Below are 19,741 nucleotides of genomic sequence, written 5' to 3' on the forward strand. Positions count from 1 at the left end.
AAAAGAAGGCAGGTTATGCAAGGCTGAGAAGATATCTTCAGTTCAGTGTGTATGGGACAGCACTTCTTCAGGGTAACAGACAATAGCTTCATTTAAAAAGAAAAAAATACCACTTACAAAGGAGAAAAGCTGTGGAAACAAATTAATTTGGAATATGTAAAAAAGGATTATGAAAGAAAGCACAAACTTTCCTTCTCTGCCAAAAGAAGCGATTTACTATGTGTACATCTTTGCCTTGTTACAGTTTATAATGGAGTTGGGTAGCTAAAAGAAAAAATTCAAATAAGGAGAGGCTACAAAAAGGCTGGCTGGCTCCTACTGCGAGCACAGGGTGAGGAGAACATGGAATAATACATGAAAGAAGCAGCTCATTGCAACAAAGTGACTTGTTAAGTCTTCAAAGTCTGTCACCAGTGCTCCTCCAAGCAGTGTAACTGATTGCATGGCACATAGTGGGGGTTCAATGCTGTATATTTCTGACTTCCCTTCTCTAAAAAGAAACGCTATACAGCCAAAATACAGCAACCTTCCACACGTACCTACATGCTGTGAACACCAAAAAGCAAATCAAGTTGCCAAGCGCGGTACATGGCAGTATAACAAGGGGTCATGGGATGAAAGCAAGAAAGGGAACATTTTAGGCTGAACATCAGGGGGAAAAGACTTTTGTTGAACTGTGAAAATACTACATGCCCATGTTAAAAATTAGCTAGACAAAGCACTAGAAATTACTTTGTATACTACAACTCTGCACTGGCAGAGAGATCGAGCAGAACTAATTGGCCTCTGCAAACCCTAACTTCTTATATCCTTCATAAAAAACATAAAAAACAGTCTACAACAGCTCTTAGATTTAACAAAGGCTTGCACTTAGAAGAGAAAATTAAACTGGGAAGGCAGAACATCTCCTTGCAAGCCTATTTCCACTGAGAGCAGCACAGCACGGGAGGTGCAGTCGTTCAAGCGCTTTATGCTCTGACTTAAGTCCAGAGAATTATTTACAGCAAATAAACAGGAGTGATACCTTTTTAGTATTTTTATCATTATGACTTTCCTAGCACATCACAGTTTGGGAAAAAAAAAAAAAAAAAAAGAAAAAGTAATCTGCACATTTTCTTTGATAAAAGAAAGTACTCACTTTACCCATTTATTAAATCTTCTCATTTCCCCACCTATACATCAATGCAGGCCTAGTTTCACCAAATCCAAAAGAGGAGCGGATGTCACAGGAAACATTGCATTCCTGCACGTTTCATAAAATGCAACACCTGTACAGGAGGGAAAGGCTCAAGTTAATGTTCCATTCAGTCACAATTCTGTCATAATTTGCTCCTTTTGGCAAACCAGTAGCTGACGCATCCTGGCCAGCAGGTCAGCAATAATGCAGCTCTAAGGCTACCTACACCTCCTACCCAGTGGTATTGGTCTGGGATGGCTTAAGAGGGACTTTGGAGAGGAAAAGGCCTGCTCATATCCTCAAATCTCAGAACATACAGTGCAAACATATATATGCTCTCCATACTGATAATGTTTACTTTATGGATGTCTCCGGTAATAATGAGGGGATGAATTCTTGATTTCCACTGATTGCAATTTGTCACAAATATGGCAAGTAGATGTCATTGGTATGCAATTGGAGGCACATACTACATTAGGAAAAAGGGCCTGAATGTCTATAACAGAGATCATAAATAAAATGAACTAGAACATAAGAGATGAAATTCCTTTCCCTGGTCCTGATACAGGCATATGATTTCCATTAGTAAAAGGACCACTGTAAAACTTATTGCAAAGAAGCTGATGTTCCCTTGGCAGTCTTCTTCACTACAGATCTTCAGAATTTGTTTGCATTTTGATTAATGTTGTCACTATATATATATATATAAAATATGAGTTGTTTTAACTGCACAGAACTGGCTCCTTTAGCTCTTTATGTGAAGCTAGGGAGATGTGCTCCATCTTATATCAGCTGAAATTCAATTTTTCACAATTATCCAAACTAACAAAACTCAGCCTGCCTAATTCTCATGAACACACACAAGCACCTCCAACAAAGTTTTAATTTGAACAGGTATTCTGCTCATCTGTTATTGACAGCAGTACACACCATGCATTACCCTACAAAATAAAGCTTGTGTCTGGTGCATTTTGCACATGTATAAATAGTACAGGAGGTGAAAGAAATATGAATTATTCCTTAATAACTGCTGTTTGCAGGTGATAAAAAAGCATACTGCTGGCACCATTCCCCCGAAATCTTAAACCCAATCCCAAGAAAGCACCAGAGAAAAGATTCTGCTCCAAGTAGCTACGTGCCCATGTTAAATTTAAGAATTGGTTTAAGTACCTTCCCTAGACCAAGGCCCTGAGCAAGTGAAATATGATTTTTCTATTTAAAATATTAAAAAGATACAGGCTGCCCAAGTGTTTTACATTTCTTTTTCCTTCTTGACTTCTAATTCATTTCTGACATAGTGTTTCCTTTCAGTCTCTCATCTGTACCATAAATCTACCTGTAATAATTTGGTACAAGTCACACACTTTGCATGAAAATGGATCCTGCACCCTTCCCAATCACAGGATGTGAGGTACAATGTCCGTCATAAGTCATGTACAATGTATAGTTTCAGTAACCAAAATCTCTCACTCAGGCATTACATCCCATTGTGCATCCCAGACAGATGGAATTGATTCAGCTATTTACTCCAGAGTAAATCACCGACTCCATGGAATGTAAGCAGCCTAACATCAGGAGTAGATGAGACCAAAATTAGGCCAAAATTATATGAACCTTGCTTTGTAGAAACATTAACTGCATTTATAGTCTTGAGGTCCCCGTTATTAACAGAGCTGAGACACCACAAACAGCAGTCACACACATACATCTTAGCAACTGGAAGAAAATATTTCCAATGTACTTCTAGAAAAAATACCATTCAGTTTTACTTTCTTCCCCTGCCACCCTTCCACCAAAGCTTGCACAGAACTATCCAGTCTCTCCAAATGTGATCCAAAAATTAGCTGGGGAAAGCAGGAAGGTGCTAACTAGGCACTGGATCAGGCAATACCCCAGCAGCCGACATACAGTTTCACAGCACTATCTCAGTTCTGCCTGATTACACCTCATCAAGCACCTTGACATGCAGGTGTCACACCTCCACCAAATTATTCAGGAATCCCAGCTCAAGAAGATGGGACAGACATTTCAGGTGCATAAAAGTTTTAGACTGACACTCAGGATGAAGCTGACCCTTATTTTCTCTAATGGAGATGAACAGAAGTAAAAACTGAAGGAGTACTTTCTCCATCTGTTGATCATAAGACCCTTAGTGCATATATGTGGCATGTTCACCACATGCTACCAGTACTTTCATATTTTGTGAAGTAGGACAGCAAGCTTAAACAACTCAGAAAACACTGTTGAGCAGATATCAACTGTCAAAAATCAGTTTTACTTATTTAAGATCATAACAGGTTTTTTACATCACTAGGAATTTCTGGGGAACACTAAAGCCCAGACATAGGGCCTTCCTTTTTTGGTGTTTTGGGTTGAGGATTTTTGGGGTGTTGTGTGTTTTTTTGAGGTGGTTTTTTGGGGGGTTGTTTTGGGGTTTTTTTGTTTTGGTTTTGTTGGGGGGTTTTTTTGGGGTTTGTTTTTTTGTTTACAGCTCTGCTCATCAAATCTGCACAGTGGTAATAATATGAGGAAAAGCCAGAGAAGCAAACCAAGCTAATTGATAGCACGAGCATGTTTCACATAAATAGTCATTATAAACAGTGGTACTGCTGAAGCTACTGCACTGGTCACAGACCCTACAATGTAGTACCACTGACCTTAGTAGCAGGCAGATGAAGAGCAAAACTGACATGCCAATTTTGAGTAATTTGCACTCTTATGACCAGATCCTGAGCTGGCACATAGTGACCATAGCTTCCCCAAGATCAACGGTATGAGGTCAATTTTTTTCTAGCTCAGTCAACAACTGTTAATCTGAGCACTGCCAGGAAATCAGAGAAATCACTCAGCATTTGTTAAACTTCCAAATTAAAATTTACGAGTAGTAAGTTCTTTCATCTTGATACCTGTGTTTAAATACACATTGCATATTACTAGACCTAAAAGAAATTAAATTATTTCAGGTCACAGTTATTTGGAGACTCTTTTCCCCTCCCTGTTACTGACTCAGAGGAAGCCTACTGAAACTTCCTGGTGGAATTTGCACACAGGGTTCAAATAAACCCATATATTCAATGCCTGTTTTCCTCATAAACAGCTACACATCCTTTTCTGAATTAAGACATGATGAAAATAATTTCCTTTTCCTCGTGGATTTTCTGGAAAGAAAATTGGACTACCTGGTACACCCCAGAGTACCCTTGTCTTCCCTACAGCAGACAGGCAGTGCTATGGAAAGCTACTTGACATGTAGGGCAACCAAATCAGTGAAAGCACATCAACAAGATGGGCGTTTGCTTTGTCTTCACCTTCAAGCTGAAGCTATGTCAGCAAGCACTGAATTAAGAACACATGACAGGTAAGACTTCTCCATTCACCTAAACATTCCCCTCCATCACTATGAGCTGCCCCACACTTCCCTGTCTTTCCATATGTGTTCCAGTTTGTCTTTCACCATCTCTTTGTAGTTCCATGCCAGGCCTCTGGATTTCTGTCCCACAGCAGCCCTCCAGCACACCACCCTGCTCGTTGTCTCCTCTTTGGCATGGCTACAGGTGATCTCACCCTTTCAAAGGGACTCAGCCATCACACAGCCAACAAGTCACCTGCCCACAGCCACCTCCCTGTCTGTCACTCAGCTACCACAAGTCACCTACCTGTCATTCAGCTTCCTTTTATCAGCACTTGCTAAATACATTCATGATGCATCTATGCAACAGCTGCAAACAAAAAATTTGCAACCATACATATTCAGGGCAGTGAAACCTTTCATTGCTTCTTATAGAATCATGTTAAAAGGCTAAAATTCCTCTGAATAAGATTTACAGAGACTACAAAATCCACAACGGATGGAAAAACAGCAAAGGCACAGAAACAACTGAGATGTAGAGAGTCTGAGCCTGCAAACAGAAAATATGCAAAATTAAGTTCAACTTGGAAAAAATACAATACAGCTATGTTTTTTCTTACTAAAAAAGAAAAAAACCTCCAGACCACACAAACCTAGAAAGCAGCAATGGGTAGGAGACTGAGGGTCAGTAACAGATAGTAAATTAGACATGACTCCACAATGCAGTCTGACAGCAAAAAAGGTCACCACAATTTCAGGCTGCATATCAGAGACAGCAAGTAACAGGGAAGTAATGGTTTTTATCTATATTGATCGGGTGCAGTCTACTATGGAAAAAACATGCTCAATTCTGTGTTTCGTGTAAACAAAAACTAATGGCAGTTTGGAGGGACTTCATAGAAAACAGCCACAGAATAGCTTGGAGGGCTAGCAGAACTAACCAAGGAAGATGAAAAGCTGGCAAAAATAAAAACCACAACAACAACAACAAAAAAAAAAAACCCACAGACATTCTCTTACAAAGAAATTAGAACAATTCAAGAAGTTGACAAAAAATTATTGCTGAGCATAGGCTAGGCAAACCTGCTCATTTTTGCACCAAAAGCAGTCAAGATTTACTCTGAGAATTACCAAGTCTAACTTGGAAGGCTGTTAGCATTGATGGGGCAATTATTTTCAGAACTGTTGTCCTGTGTGAATGTCCAGCTGCACCCTGGTAATTGTTTCTGGTTCACACAATAGCTAAGAAAAGCACGATAATGTGAAAGACTGGAAAGACACACTAAAGATGCAAAATTTACTCAGCATTGCAAAAGGGAACATTAGTAAAACTGGTGGAAGAAAAATTAAGGAGTAGGCCTCAGCTAAACACTTGGGCAATATTTCTCAAAGCTGAGATCAATCAGTCAGGATGACCTTGTATCACCCTAAGATCAAAATTCAATCTGACACAAGGGGGTTCAAAGGCTTGAAGCTGCATTAGGAGGCACATTATTAAACTGAGGTGGACAGCCAAGGCCAGTGTGTTCTGAATGAGTGCCTCAAAACGACTGGTGCAAGTTCCTGCTCATAACATCCTTAGAGGTAGTATAGTCCTAATTGTAAAACCTTGAGAAAAGTGAAGATTTCTGGCAGTATTAAAGACTTAACAGCACTTTCTGCTTCCTAGATTTCTGGGAACAGCTCAATCACTTCACACTCTCTGCTGATGAGAAAGCAGTAAAAGTCTTTAGAGCTTCCAGGCCAAGGCAACAAGCTCCTACAGGAATCAAAGCTTAGGAGCCTGGCTTTTCTTTGCACTGTCCTCATGGCTCCTGGCTGGGCTCAGGGTATGGGCTGAGCCTGCTCCCATCAGCAAATCCACTGCTTCATGAAACAGTGAAGTCAGTACGCAATCATGCACAAAGCATCTGTGTGAAGAGAGAAGGCAAGACAGAAAAAAAAATAAAAATCAATGCCTGAAGAAAGCATTGGCATCTCAATATGCCATTCAAAAGAAAACCCATCTTGATGTAATGCAAGATAGCCAATGGAAGTAAAAGGACTGCTCTTTCTCAACATCCTATGCCATTTACAATTCATTTAGGCAATCAGTATATTTCAACACTCCTTTTAAATCCAAGCTGGAAGTGCTTAGTATTGAATTGGCACAAGTTTAAAAGAGGAAAAAAGGAAAAAAGCAAACAATAACAAAAGAAATCCCAATCCATCTTTTCACTGAGGTGCATTGCCTTGCTAATTGTGCTTTAGAAAAACAAAGCAGTTCTGGACAGCTGGTTAAAAGAAGCTGTTAATTTAGAATAACCTGTTTGTTAATTGCCTTCAACCTTGGTCAGTCGGTTTCTGCACTCTAAACCCTAAAGGTAGCTTGAAATGAATGCATCTAGGGAGTGAGGAGTAATTAGTGCAAGCAGGCAGCCATGGCTGGAAGACAGAGGTTACAGTGAAGGGAGGAAAGGTCTAAACCAGTGCACAAGCTCCTAGGAATTGGCCCTAGTGCTCTCTCCCTCTGCTCCCTCCCTTTTCCCTTCTGCTGCAGAGCTGCAGCTACAGCTGGAGCCTTCTGACAAAGTAGGGATGTCCCACTGCCCCTCAGGCACTCTGCCACCACCAGCAAAAAAAAAACTGCAGGGCTGTGGGGTTTTATTGGCACAAAAAGTGAGCAAAGATCCTGCATGCAGCCTTACTGACTGCCCTGCCTCCCTGATCTGTCCCCTCTCCTCGCTGGGAGTCACAGGAGATGCCTCACTGGGACCCACAGCACCAGCTCCCCCTTCCAGAAATCTTCTGCAAAAGATGCAGAAGGTTTCCACCAGCTTGTGGGTACTGGGGAAAATATCCCCCTGCATCCCAGAACCCCAAAACACAACCCATGTAGAAATACAGCTTCCACCATGTCTTCACAGGCATAAAGGATGATTTTCTGTTTTCCCAGCTTGCTGATCTCCTCCTGCCAGGGTAAGGTTGCCTCATGACCACCTTCAGGGAGAGAGGCTGCAGAGGGAGTGGAAAGGAAAAAAACGCTGGAAATTAGTCACTCGTTTTACAAGCTGCCTCCGCCTGGTTTGCCATGCGCTCAAAATAGAAAAACAACTGACCTGTGAGTTATTTAAACATGAGTGTAACATTTAGAGGCACAAGGCAGGGCACAGAGATTTTATCCGACTGATGTCTGCCTGACCCCTGCAAGTCCTCAGGTGACCCAGGCATGCATGGCCACTGTGGCCAGCAGCTCCCTCCAGGCATCCCCACTGCCTCCCTGGGTGCCAAGCAAAAATGTGGTGGTGGTTCACACTGTCCAAGGGAAAAGAAGTCTTACTTAGAAGAGTAATCAAGGCTAACAGGAGCCAGGCTTGTTTCCTTATAATAAACATGGCATCATCCTCAATAGATTTCCATTCTGGCAGTAGCCTAGTGCATTTTCCTGCAACACTAAAGCAGATGGACAATGTTTAGAGGGAGCTGGGAGCCACAGCTCTGAAACAGAATTCCAGCAAGCTGTATATGCTGGGACCCACTGTGCTTCCAACTTCCAAGGGGCCTTTCAGGGCAAAAGCTCTTCCTGACCTCCAACCTAAACCTCCCCTGCTGCAGCCTGAGTCTGTGTCCTGTCATCATGTCACTGGTTGCCTGATCCCCATCTGGCTACAACCTCCTTTCAGGCATTTGTAGAGAGCAATGAGGCCCCTCCCTCACCTTCTTTTCCTCCAGTTTAGACACCCTGCTCCCTCAGCTGCTCTTCATATGGTTTAATCTCTAGACCATTCACCAGCCTTGAGTTTGTGATTTGTATTGTAACAGCCTATGCCAAAACTGCATCCAGAAAGAAGAAAAAAAAAGCCTTAATAAAGCTGGTAAAAGCTGGTTTCAAGCTTATACCCTACCTGAGTATAAAGTCATCCCAACAGCAAAGATGGGATGCTTAATGCACTCAAGAAAAATCTACACACTCGTGCTGTTTGCAAAAGAGGATTTAAGCCATGACTTAATTTGAGGCTTAAGTTGCCTAATGTAGCACACTGAGCTTTACAGCACACACATAGCTTTTTCTCTTGAATATTCCCATAAATTTGGCAGCTACATAGGGTCTTACCTGCATCTGGCACCTCCAAGCTACCTTGATAGCATATTGCTGCCTAACCACTTCCTACTTCAACACTTCAACAAAGACTAACGTTATCAGAGGTATGGTTTAAAATATGACAGTAACTTCCAACCATGTTTCTAGATAGAATAATGTGAAGGCTGAAAAAGCAAGCATTCTAAGAGCAGGAAAGACATGAAAAGAGTTTGTTGGCAGCTCTGTGCCAGTAGGGCACTACTCTGAAATATGTCATCTTGAAGTGATTATAGTTTGTCAGCTACAGCACACAACACCAGCAGAGAGAAACTGCAAGGCATGTATATGCACACATATGTACACTTCGGCCAGCATCACACCCAGGTCCTCAGCAGGAGCACAAAGTTTTATTCTTATTTTTTTTTTCTTCAACACAGCATAGCTCTAGGTTATTGTTTCTCCAGGGACAAGTACATTCCTGCTCTCCTCACACTACTAAATCCAGTAGTGCCTTAAGAGGCTTTGTCTTAATAATTTTCATCACTGTTATTGATAGATGTATTGATACTGGAGGTGGCCAGGTCAGGTTGTAATGACTCTCTGAACTCATGAGTTATTTATGAGTACCTGCTAATCTGCATCACGTGGAATTGTTGAGTTAAAACACACACCATCTTTTAACCCCCATGTTCTCTCATGGAGAGCACAGGCTGTTCCCATTCAAAAGAGGACCAATACTCCACTGAAATCCCAACTGCACCACAACAGCAGAGGCTTAGCACAAGCCAGAACTGCACATTTGCCCCTTCACCCAAGAGTGCTCTTTGCAAGGTGTTCTCCACACATATTATGGTCACAACATGACCTTATGGAAAACAAAACTGGGTCTGTGCAAGAAAAGTGGATTTTTTCCAGTGCTGAAAGTATTTTCTCAGCAAAAAATATTTCTGAAAAAAATTATACATAATGCTAAAAGGAGCTTCCTGTATCTTCAAATCCACACTGTCAGAGAGTAGCCACCTCCAGTCCTTTTCCTTAGCTTCCAGGCTCAAGGGAGCAAACATAGACTTCCATTTTAGAGGGGAGGTAAGAACCAGCAACTACCCCAGATTTCCATGACAACTGCAAATTCTCAACACATCTTCAGATTTTGTTGCTGGTTTCTGTCTCTTGAGCTAATGCCAAGCTAACTCTAGCAGCAAAATTATCATGCAAAGGCATGTGGTCCATTAAAAATATGAGTCAGAATTGCAGGGTGATGTCACATCAGCTGCCCCTGATGATAGCTATCAAAAGTTAGCACAAGCTTCCAAATCACAAACGCTTTGGCTCTGATCCTATTTTAGTGAATCTGCTTTTACGATTAAACCATCACTCTAATTGGCACTGGAAGAGCATTGGCAGTCTGCTGTGGTTGCCTTCCTTGCAAAGCATGTTTGTGATGCTCATCTCCGAATGATGCATAGTGTCTGCCTGTCTTCAAATATAAAAAAAAAAAAAAAATTAGAAAAAGAAGGTATGAACAGCAGCTGGCAGATAGACTGGTCAGCAGTGATTCACTCCCTGGCAGCCATGATGAGAGCACCATGAGCTAAATTCAGCCCTGCTGGAGGTGAGCATTTCTCCATTTCCTTTTGTGGCATTGCACCTACATTACACCAGGTATGAAGCTTAGCTTTCTATGTTTAATAAAATGTGGTAACTGCCTTTCACTGGCTACCAGCTTTTTGACAAGTGCTACACTCTAATTTGGGCAACAGCTTGTTAGGGCAGCTGGAATTGCATTGTACTCCATAGGCAGATAGTGAGGAGAAGTCAGGGTAGGGGAAGGGACAGAGCGAGCAATGTGTCTTGTGTACTTAAATAGCTGGGTTGTCGGAGAAAAAAACACCCACATGCAGCAGCAAAAACCAACCAATGCCTAGGAGCCAGGGAGAAGGATTTACACACTTTACATTTTCTAATTTCCCTCTGGATAAGAATCATAGACTTTATCCAGCCTTTTAGGTTGTGGAAAAAGGGAGGAATATGGAGTTTTGAATGCACTACCATTGCACATGCCTGCATTACAAAACCTGTCTTTTTTTTCCCCCAAGCACAAATGGTAGATAAAATTTTAAAAATTAGGCTGGCATTGAGTATTGTGACACACGGGGCACTAAATGTTTGGGTGGTTGGTGAATTTCTCAAATAGATTAGAAGTTAGCATGAGGCAAATGAAAACAACCTTCCCCTCCCCCTCACTACTAAATAAAGCGCAGAAGGGAGAAAGGATGGGGGGGCAATCTTAGATATTTCTCCTCCCCTTTTGTTGTCCCCCTCCCCTTTCCCGATATTGATATTGCTCTGCTTTTTGATCTCTGCACTTCTTTGTTTTGGCTTCACAGGTATCAAGGGAAAATGGCTAGCAGTGAGTTCTGTAGCTTTTCCTGCTCTACAGCCCCTCTGGCTTAGCCAGCTGGATCACACTGAATTAGTCAAGTACTTCATTATCTCCCTTCTCTGCACATTTAGCTCCAGGTAATAAAATGCCCAAACAAGAGAGCCAATGCCTTCTGCTGCACTGTCTGTGAAGTTTTGTTGTTTTGGCCAATTCTGCATATCAGCATTGTGCTATGGGAGGGCATCACTTTTCATCCCTTGCCTGCAGTGCTTCCCAATCTCCATTTAGTCACAGCAGTTAGCTAACCATGTAGCTGTTGATAACATAGCACAGCTTTGGAGCCCCTCAGCCTTCAGGAGGTCTGGGATTTCTCTCCCAGTGTGGGCCTACAGGAGGAGAGGCAGCTAGCTGGGAGAGTCAGACCAATTACATGGTGAGGAGGGACGCAGAGCTGTGGATGTGAGAATTGCTCTTATTAGCAGCCAGTGGGGTAGGAGTTTTGCACTAGGGCATTTTCTGCAGTGGTGAACTGCTAGCCAGATATCTAGGTCAGGTAGGGAAAGCCGTAGAACAAAAGTCAGGCAGTTGCTTCGTGCACCCTTCTGTCGTGAGGCGCTGTGCTATGCAGAGGAAGAGAGGCTTTTATTATTATTGGTGGTGGTTTTATTTTTTCTTCTCCTGACTCATTGCAATATAATGGCAGCTGCTCTTTTTCACTTCTATTCTTCAGAACAAATGCTTAAAATCTATTTTAATGTATTTTTTTAAATACATTCTTCTCCTCCCCCCTGCTCCATGGGATTTTTTCCCCCCTAAGATGACCTTTAGTTAAAGCCATAAACTAGCTTGAGGCAATCTCTGGCAGCTCTGTCATGTGATGGGCAAAATGGGCCATATTTAAATCACATGGAAAAGAACAGAAAGAAAGAATCTAGTTCACCTCTTCAGTGCTTAACCTTATTCACAGTGGTCAGTGCCAAAAATCTCCTAAATGTTCTCTGTTTAGGGGAAGGCATGAGAAAAATACATGCTGAAAAAAAAGTCTACCTTGCATAGAAATCTAAGTTTCAAGAAATCAGTTTCCCCTGTGTGAATAAAAACAAAGGAACTGAAATATGGGAGAAGATATGGAATTTGTTTTTGCAGTCACCTTTCACCCATCCTTGTTCCATCAAGTTCTCCAAATTTCCTGTCTGGGACATTCAGCCCACAGGAAAGTGGGTAGGAAAGAAACATGTGAACCAAATTCCATGCTAAGACACATAGCATTAAAGAAATTCAAATTCAGAGCACTATAAAAGCAAGGAAAAAGCTATATATGCATATTATAAATTTGATTCACAGCCTGCCGAAGCAAACAGCTGACTCTATTGATTTCAGTGATCTGTAGATCAGTCCTTAGTGACAAAGAGAAGGACCTCATAACAAAGGTCCAGACTGCAGCATTTAGATAAAAATATTAACAGCAAAATACTGCTAAATTAATCCAACTTCTTTTGATTATTGATGTCCTACTGTTTTCTGCCTGAAACAACATACACGATGCATCAGTCATTTATAAATTATTCATTCACAGTTATTTTGGCAGCAGCTTCTTTCCATTTATCAACTGATAAACGTACAGGAGATAAGAAGGGTAATTTTACAGCCCCTTGACATTTACCTTTGACACAATTTCCATATTTAATAAGGTAAAATACAAATGACATTTTGGGGATTCCAAAGTCCATGTTATAAAGCTTCACTTTAACTTCTGTATCCATGTCACTTGAGATGAGCAAACCAAGCACATACAAACCTCACATGCACACAAGTCCCTCCGAGCTGGCTTCTCAAGTGTGATTTCAGCAGCCCTGAAATGTGCTTGTTGTGCCACCAAATTGCAGAGCCTGTTCACGGCTGCAGTGGGAAAGATTATGGTTGACTTCAGAGGCTTGGATAACATCCAAAGAGCCACAGCTCTGGGGACTGTTGAAACCATGAGACATAGCCAGGTCAAGAATTTACTGTTGCCTGGCCCTGTTTCTAAAGATCTCATTCATATTCCCACACACAAAGCTCTTGGCCATTTCAGATCTTTGCCCATTATTACTAAAATAGTCATTCCATACGCTCAGTGAAATTACATCTTATGAACCCTGAGGTTAAAAATGGGGAAAATCAGGTTCCAGATATTCAAAAACTACATCTGTCTCACTGTCCATATTTATCTTTGTAAGGTCTTTGTAAGGTCTGCAACCCACTGGGCTGTGGTACCACAGCACATGACATGCGGTTGCCACACACCGGCAGAAGTGTGAGCCACTCCAAGCAAACAGAAAAAAAGTGGAATTACTTCCATCCTAGAAAAGAATGACAGAGCCTTTGAACAGCATCTGTCCTATTTTTCAGTCTAGCCTTTGAGACAATTAAAGACAGACTTATTTTTTTTAAGAGGAAAATAAAAAAAACACCCACACTATTTAAAACAGCAGAGAAGGAATAAATTATAACTGTACCATTAATCCCAAGACCTACAGAGACTACCAAAATCCTCCACACATGATAAAGTACCAAGAGACCACTGTGAAATTTGTATGCCATTTCTACAAGTCCTATAAGTATTGCACATTATGCATCTAGAAGTAATTACAGCACAGCCAATTAACTGTTGACTTGCTCTTGCCCTGTAATTCTAGACAGTATTCTTTGTGGAGTTGTACTTTCAGGAGCAATATTATACAAGAGACATTAGCCGCCAGTTCATACCTGCACGTACTTCAATAAAACCCACTACTGTTCACGTGAAGGCACTGAGCTCTGCACAATACCTAAAGGACACAAATGGGGGAACTTCCACTGACAAATTAAATCGGCCAGGATAGATTTCAGAAACAAAAAGAAATTTTTGGCGGATGGGATCACAGCATAGTTTGATCACCAATAGCATCCACAAGTGCCATCAAGGGACAGTTATTTAGAGGTCACATAGACCCCAGCCCAAGAGGGGTCTCCTACAAGGTGTTTTTTCTCCACACTGTCCTTGAAAAGTCCAGCTAAACAGTCATGTTATGTGATGGATGTTGGAATATGAAAGGTCAATTAGAAGCTGAGTTCTGGTTTTTTTTTTTTTTTTTTTTTTTTTTTTTGTAAGTGCCAACAGATGAATGTATTCTGCACTTAGGAAAACAGTTCAACAACACCCACTCACTCTCAGAGACACATACAGCTTTCACATTCATGGCTAGGATGGAGGAAGCGGGAGCAAAAGTGGCGAGATGTCCTTTCCGTCATTAAGCCACTATACATGTAATTGAGTTGTTATTACTATTTTTTCCGAAGGAAAACTAACAAAGCAGAACTCTAGAGGTTTGGGTGAAGTGTTAAGGGTTATTCAAAGTGAAATTCTTACATAAAACTTAAAATCTGGGGAGACTTACCATAGTTTTTGTGCTGGTGAAAGCTGCCAGACTGACAACTCTGGAGGCACAGGCCTCTTGCCTCCTCAAGGGAAAGGGAAGTACAGAGAGAACTATGCACCTTTTCTGCAGCAGGGCATTGACAAATTCAGGTCTAGAGGCACACATTACTGGGCAGGACTGGAAGCAGTAACCAAGGGCTGGAAGATATCACCTGGGTCATCTGAGATGTACAGGTTAGAAGAATCCCCTACAAATCCACAATTTCCCATGTACACTACACAATATGCAACATCTGCAACACTTCTCCCCTCCCTGTACCCCATAATAAACTTCAGAGATCAACTACAAAAGACCAGGTGACTCAGAACAAAATTATCTTTCCCTTAAGTCTCTTCCAGTGTTTTGTCCAGAGAGAGGGGATTTTCAGTCTTAGTACACTATGGTTCATGCCTCCATATTTGTTGGTTTCTTAAGTAACACTTAAGTTTTATTCCAAATATATGGCAAGCCCCAGGGCTCAATTCAGATAAGCATGCTTCTGTTCCAGTGCCAAAGAAAACATCCTTTTTTTTTTTTCTTGCAGCCATCATAAACCAGTCACCCTAGAAAAACCAGCTCTTTGTTCTTGGGGAAACAACAATTGTCAGAATATTTTACATGTAAATGAAACATGGGAGCTCATCTTCCTCTTTTATTTGTCATTGCAAGCTTTCCCCATTTACCATTCTGCTCTGATTTTCCCATTTAGCAGTGTACGGAATCTGCAATAGTGCATATTGTAATATGCAAATTGTATATAGCATTTTGGTGTCAGACACACTGAAATTAAATCAAATGGAAGAAAAAAAAAGAAAGAGTGTAATAAAGGTACCTTTATGGCCTCAAGCTGTAGATAAATTGTGGTCTGTGGTAGTTAAACAACAGCTGTTCAGATTTAAAACAAAATTATGATAAGGATCCCCAGAAGATAACACCTCTTGAGGTAACAGCATTTACCTAAATGCATCTGTTAGTAGCAAACACTGCGACTTAAGACTGTTTATGTGATAGTTTATTCCCATTTGTTTTCCTTCTCCTCCCCCCACTTGTGCTGTTTAGCAGGAACGAACCCTTCCACAGCCATACCGACCTCGGGGGTCTCCGAGCACTTCTCCACCTGCCTGGGAAGGACAGACAGCCTCTCCCAGCTGCCCACAGGTGGAAGCAGGCTGCGAGCCCTCCATGCTGCTAAGTGCAAGGATTATAGAACAGCGAGAAAGCAAATTGCTACAGTTAAAGAAAGAAAACAGCAGGACTAACACATTTTAGTAGGGGTACGTACACCGAGTCTCAGCAATCTTTATACTCTTTGTGAACAGCAGTTCTTTAAGAGCTTTACACCCAATAAAATTTAAACTTTTATATTTTTTTTTTTCTTCGTTTATTGCACTGGGGGTTTTTATTGCAGACATGTAGCAAGCCACCCATATGGAATTTCAGCAAGTGGCAGCCACGCTCGGCCTGAGCGCTTCAGATCTGCCCAAAATGAGCCTCAGGTTGCCAGCTTCAGGACTGAATTTTTTGCACTGGGTCATTTCATTTCTTACACCCCTTCCCACTCCCTCTTGGCTGTATTGTGTTGCCTATCATGTTAAATAAATATTAAAAAAAAAAAAATAAAACAGTGGGGGGGAATCCCAAAAGAAAGAAACAGCAAAGGTTTTTAGCTTCAGTCCCATGGCAGGAAAATAGCTGCTGGGGAGGATGGGGAGATTTGAATATCCAACTTACTCTCTTCTCCCATTCCTTTCAACAGCGGATGCAGGCAGTAGCATGGGGCATGCTGGCAGTGCGTGACAGCCCTCCATCCCAGCCACTGCCCACAGGAACACCTACGTGCCCCCCATCTCCTCAGCAAGCACGAGTTCAGCAACAGCAATTCATCATTGGGAGAAACATTAATATTTTACCTTAGTTACCAAGTGCGCCCGTTCAAACTTTTATCTAAAACATTCTTTATCATCTTTTCATTAAGTTCTCAAGAGCTAATGGTTTCTGAGTTCCCGGGGTAAGGATGATGTTCTGAATAATGAAAGCTCATTATTTCTCCACAGAATGCTTGTTAATTCAAATGATGATATTAAAACTATAGTAGCCTTTAGCGCTGGGGTGATTTCTAGCATACTTTATCATGTATCAATATATACTCTGTTTGTCAAAACTGCCCAGGGCTGGGGCTGACATTCTCTCTGGAGGAGTCTAGTGCTTCAAGAGGCACTGAATACACCAAGGTGACAACTTGCAGAGTTTGCGCCTCTAGGAAATGGAAAGATGAAACTTGAAGTGCCATTGTCCCCCTTGATTTCCTTATTAGTATTCATAAAGAGACAGTATCCTCCTCTTTTCCTAGTCCTCACAGGCCTTTCTTTTGAATGAAATAAAAGGCGCACGCACACACAAAAAAAATACACATGCACAAGTTTTACATATAAATCATACCCCTTTGTTGCAATTTAAGGAATTCAAAATGTGTTTCTGGAGTTACAGGTAGGCATGCCTATTGCTTAGCCACAATCAAATATTTAAAAAAGAAAAGGTACCCATTAAAGACAAGGCAAAGACATTTTTTGCACCCTATTTTTTTTTGCATCTGCCTTTTTCTCCCTCACACCTCTCCATATAGCCAGGCGATATTACCCAGCAGCTTAGCTAGAAGCTCCCTGACATCACAGCCATTTTTCAGCTTTGATCACAAAACTACCACAAACATTGCCAAGGCCTCATTCTCCCACCATTGTGCCCCCTCCAAGAAAGAAAGAAAAAAAAAAAAAAGGGGGGGAATAAAAAATTAAGGAAAAAATTCCATCCATATGGAATCCCTTAGTGAATGTTAAAAATAGAACTGCAATGAAAAGGCCAACTAGAGTGGTCATGAGGCATGTTTCTTCAAATAACATTACATTTCCTGCACAAGGGCTCCTTCTCCCATCTCGTACAGCCTGCATAAATATGCACACCCTTATCTGACTGCAAATTGCATCATCACCTCCCATCAGATGTTTTGCAATAGCCAAGCTCTGGCACAGAGGGGGAAGGAATATGCTCAGACTCCAAACTGGTCTCCAATCCCTCATCAGCATCCCTTGTTTCCCTGAACGATCAACAAGGTAAAAATTGAGGGTTTGTAATAGAGCTGAGGGACTGGGGTGGAAGCAGGAGGGGCTTGCTCATTCTCCTGCAGTCTCCCAGAAGAAAATGTAATTCTGAGCATCACAGCAGCCCTGCTGGCTGCTGGGAGCAGCCAGGTCAGCATTCACGTGTGCTACAACACACGTCTCCGCACCGTCCTCACGTAATTATCTCTCTTGTGAAAGATTTGTTGGACTTTTGCCCACAGGCAAAAATAATAAGAATATGGTAAACTTTTTCCAGCTTCCCCTACTGGCCTATCCTTAGAGCAGGAATTAAATATTAATGTGCTTTAAAACACCTAACTGGATGATATTTTTCAGTTTTGCACAGAGGTGAGACCGAATTGCAAGTTTGTTTATGCTGCCTCCCATACTTAAGCAGAAAATACATGTGAAAAATGCATTTTCAGCCCTGTTGCACAGACTTACAGGAAGAGAACGACAACCATGTGATTTCAGCATTCCTGTTCACCTGGGGGCATGCTGTCATCTCAAACATGTCCAGCAGTGTTGGTCTCTGGAGAGCCCCAAGGCTGAAACAATATTCAGCCCATGGACACTGCTCCTGCCTTCCAGAGGTGACTCTCCAGGAGCCCCACGCCAAGCTATGGGTCTGGATGTTAATGCAGATTTTTCACCATGCTTAAGGCCCCAGTTGTGCCAGAGTCCAAACTACCTTAATGGGAGAAGGGGCAGAAGCAGTTATTGCTGCACAGGTCCCTAAGCCATGACAGGGATGCTTGTCCACAATGCCAGGATAGTGCTCCTGGAGGAATCACGCTGTGGAAGCAACTCTGGCAGGGGCATAGGCAGTGGCACAGGGACAGGACACCACGGCCATACAAGTGCAGTTGGTGCCACACACGAGCAGTGTTGAACCCAGCACAGCCCAGCAGAGCCACACTGCCCTGGGAGACAACCCTGGAAACCCCAGCCTCTCCTCCAACCAACATTCATAAGGTAAAACCTGCAGCAAGGCCCAGAGCTGTGCCGATGTCGAGGTATTTTCAAACACACCACTTGGACCACGTTGTCATCCACTCCCACGGCCCATGTGTGACTGAAACCAGGAGCACAGCCTGGGGGCTCCAGGGGGAACTGCACACTGTTGTGAAATGTGCTTATCTGGAGAAAATGAATTGTGATAGAAAAATAATTGTGTTTCGTGCCTTCTGATGGTTTAAAGAGCCCATCAGTACAGAGTAGTATTTATTTCATCACTTTACAGCAGAAGCAGATTTTTCAGTGCAATATTTGGATGGAAAAAAAAAAAAAAAGCTTGGTTCTTTCATTGATTTTACTCTATCTTAATGACATCCTTACCATGCAAAGTCCAATTGACTGGTAGAAATATGCCTGATGAGAACAGAGGTAGTGAGAGGGAATAAACCCACATATGCCTCTCAAGCTGTTCCTGCTGTACCTTTCAGTTGGATCTACAGAGCTGCACAAAACTTGTGAAACACACAGGCTAAACTATTAGTTATTTAGATCTGTGATAAAGGGTTCAAACCTGCAGGCACACATTTGTGCAATTCTATGTGCATGAGCAAGGATGCTCTACACTTTTTGCCACAAACATTCATAGAACACCCCTGTCAAACTTTTTTTTTTTTTTTCCAGCAAATATCAGTGAAATAGCCTTTTTCTCTGCAGGGCTGGAAAATACATTTTTCTGCCTTCCACAAAGATTTAGTCCATTTCATGAGAGTTTTAGAATTAAGGATTTTGACAAGCTCATATTTTCTAAAAGATACTGAATTTAAGTGGAACACAACATTCCAGCTTTTGTCCTGAATCTGGACTGCTTCCAGTCCATTTATTATAAAATAGCCCAGAATAACAGAAAAATTTTTAAAACCCACAAAAGCAAACAAACCTATCACAAAGTCTTCAGACATTTTTAACAATCCTAAAAAGCATGAATAAGCTTTAAAAATAAAAACCAACAAAAAACAGGACAAGTGCTGTTGGCAGAGCAACATCAAAAACACTCTACTTATGAATCAAGTTAAGGTGGTTCCTGCCACCCCCTTTAGTTTCGGGGTTGAGTCTATATCTATTAACTCCTCTTGGCAAACTTGGCATGCTTGCAATGCCAGAAGGGAGTGAAAAGAGGATATGGATAGTAGAGGGGTGAAGAAACTGTTTCCCAGAAGTTGTGTGGCCAGCACTCTTACCAAACCAAACCTGTGATCTTG

The 19,741-nt window shown here is 41.7% G+C and overlaps 1 protein-coding gene and 1 long non-coding RNA gene across 4 annotated transcripts in view; one reads left to right on the forward strand and one right to left on the reverse strand.

Annotated features, from left to right (window-relative positions):
• LOC110472633 (uncharacterized) overlaps positions 1–19,741 on the reverse strand; it is a 272,197-nt gene that overhangs the window by 225,789 nt on the left and 26,667 nt on the right. The gene's annotated exons all lie outside the window — the stretch shown is intronic.
• Positions 3,836–16,465, forward strand: LOC110472888 (uncharacterized). 3 transcript variants are annotated; one of them, XR_004147908.3, is made up of 4 exons: positions 3,836–10,198; positions 10,974–11,106; positions 15,469–15,683; positions 16,166–16,465. It is a non-coding gene; the product is annotated as an uncharacterized LOC110472888 (long non-coding RNA). The 3 variants fall into 3 exon arrangements; XR_002465782.4 differs by lacking the exon at positions 16,166–16,465 and having other exon boundaries at positions 3,844–10,248; positions 15,469–15,774; XR_002465781.4 differs by lacking the exon at positions 16,166–16,465 and having other exon boundaries at positions 7,682–10,198; positions 15,469–15,774.

This window comes from Lonchura striata, chromosome 2, assembly GCF_050655825.1.
Source record: "Lonchura striata isolate lonStrDom1 chromosome 2, ASM5065582v1, whole genome shotgun sequence".
NCBI classification, from domain to species: domain Eukaryota; kingdom Metazoa; phylum Chordata; class Aves; order Passeriformes; family Estrildidae; genus Lonchura; species Lonchura striata.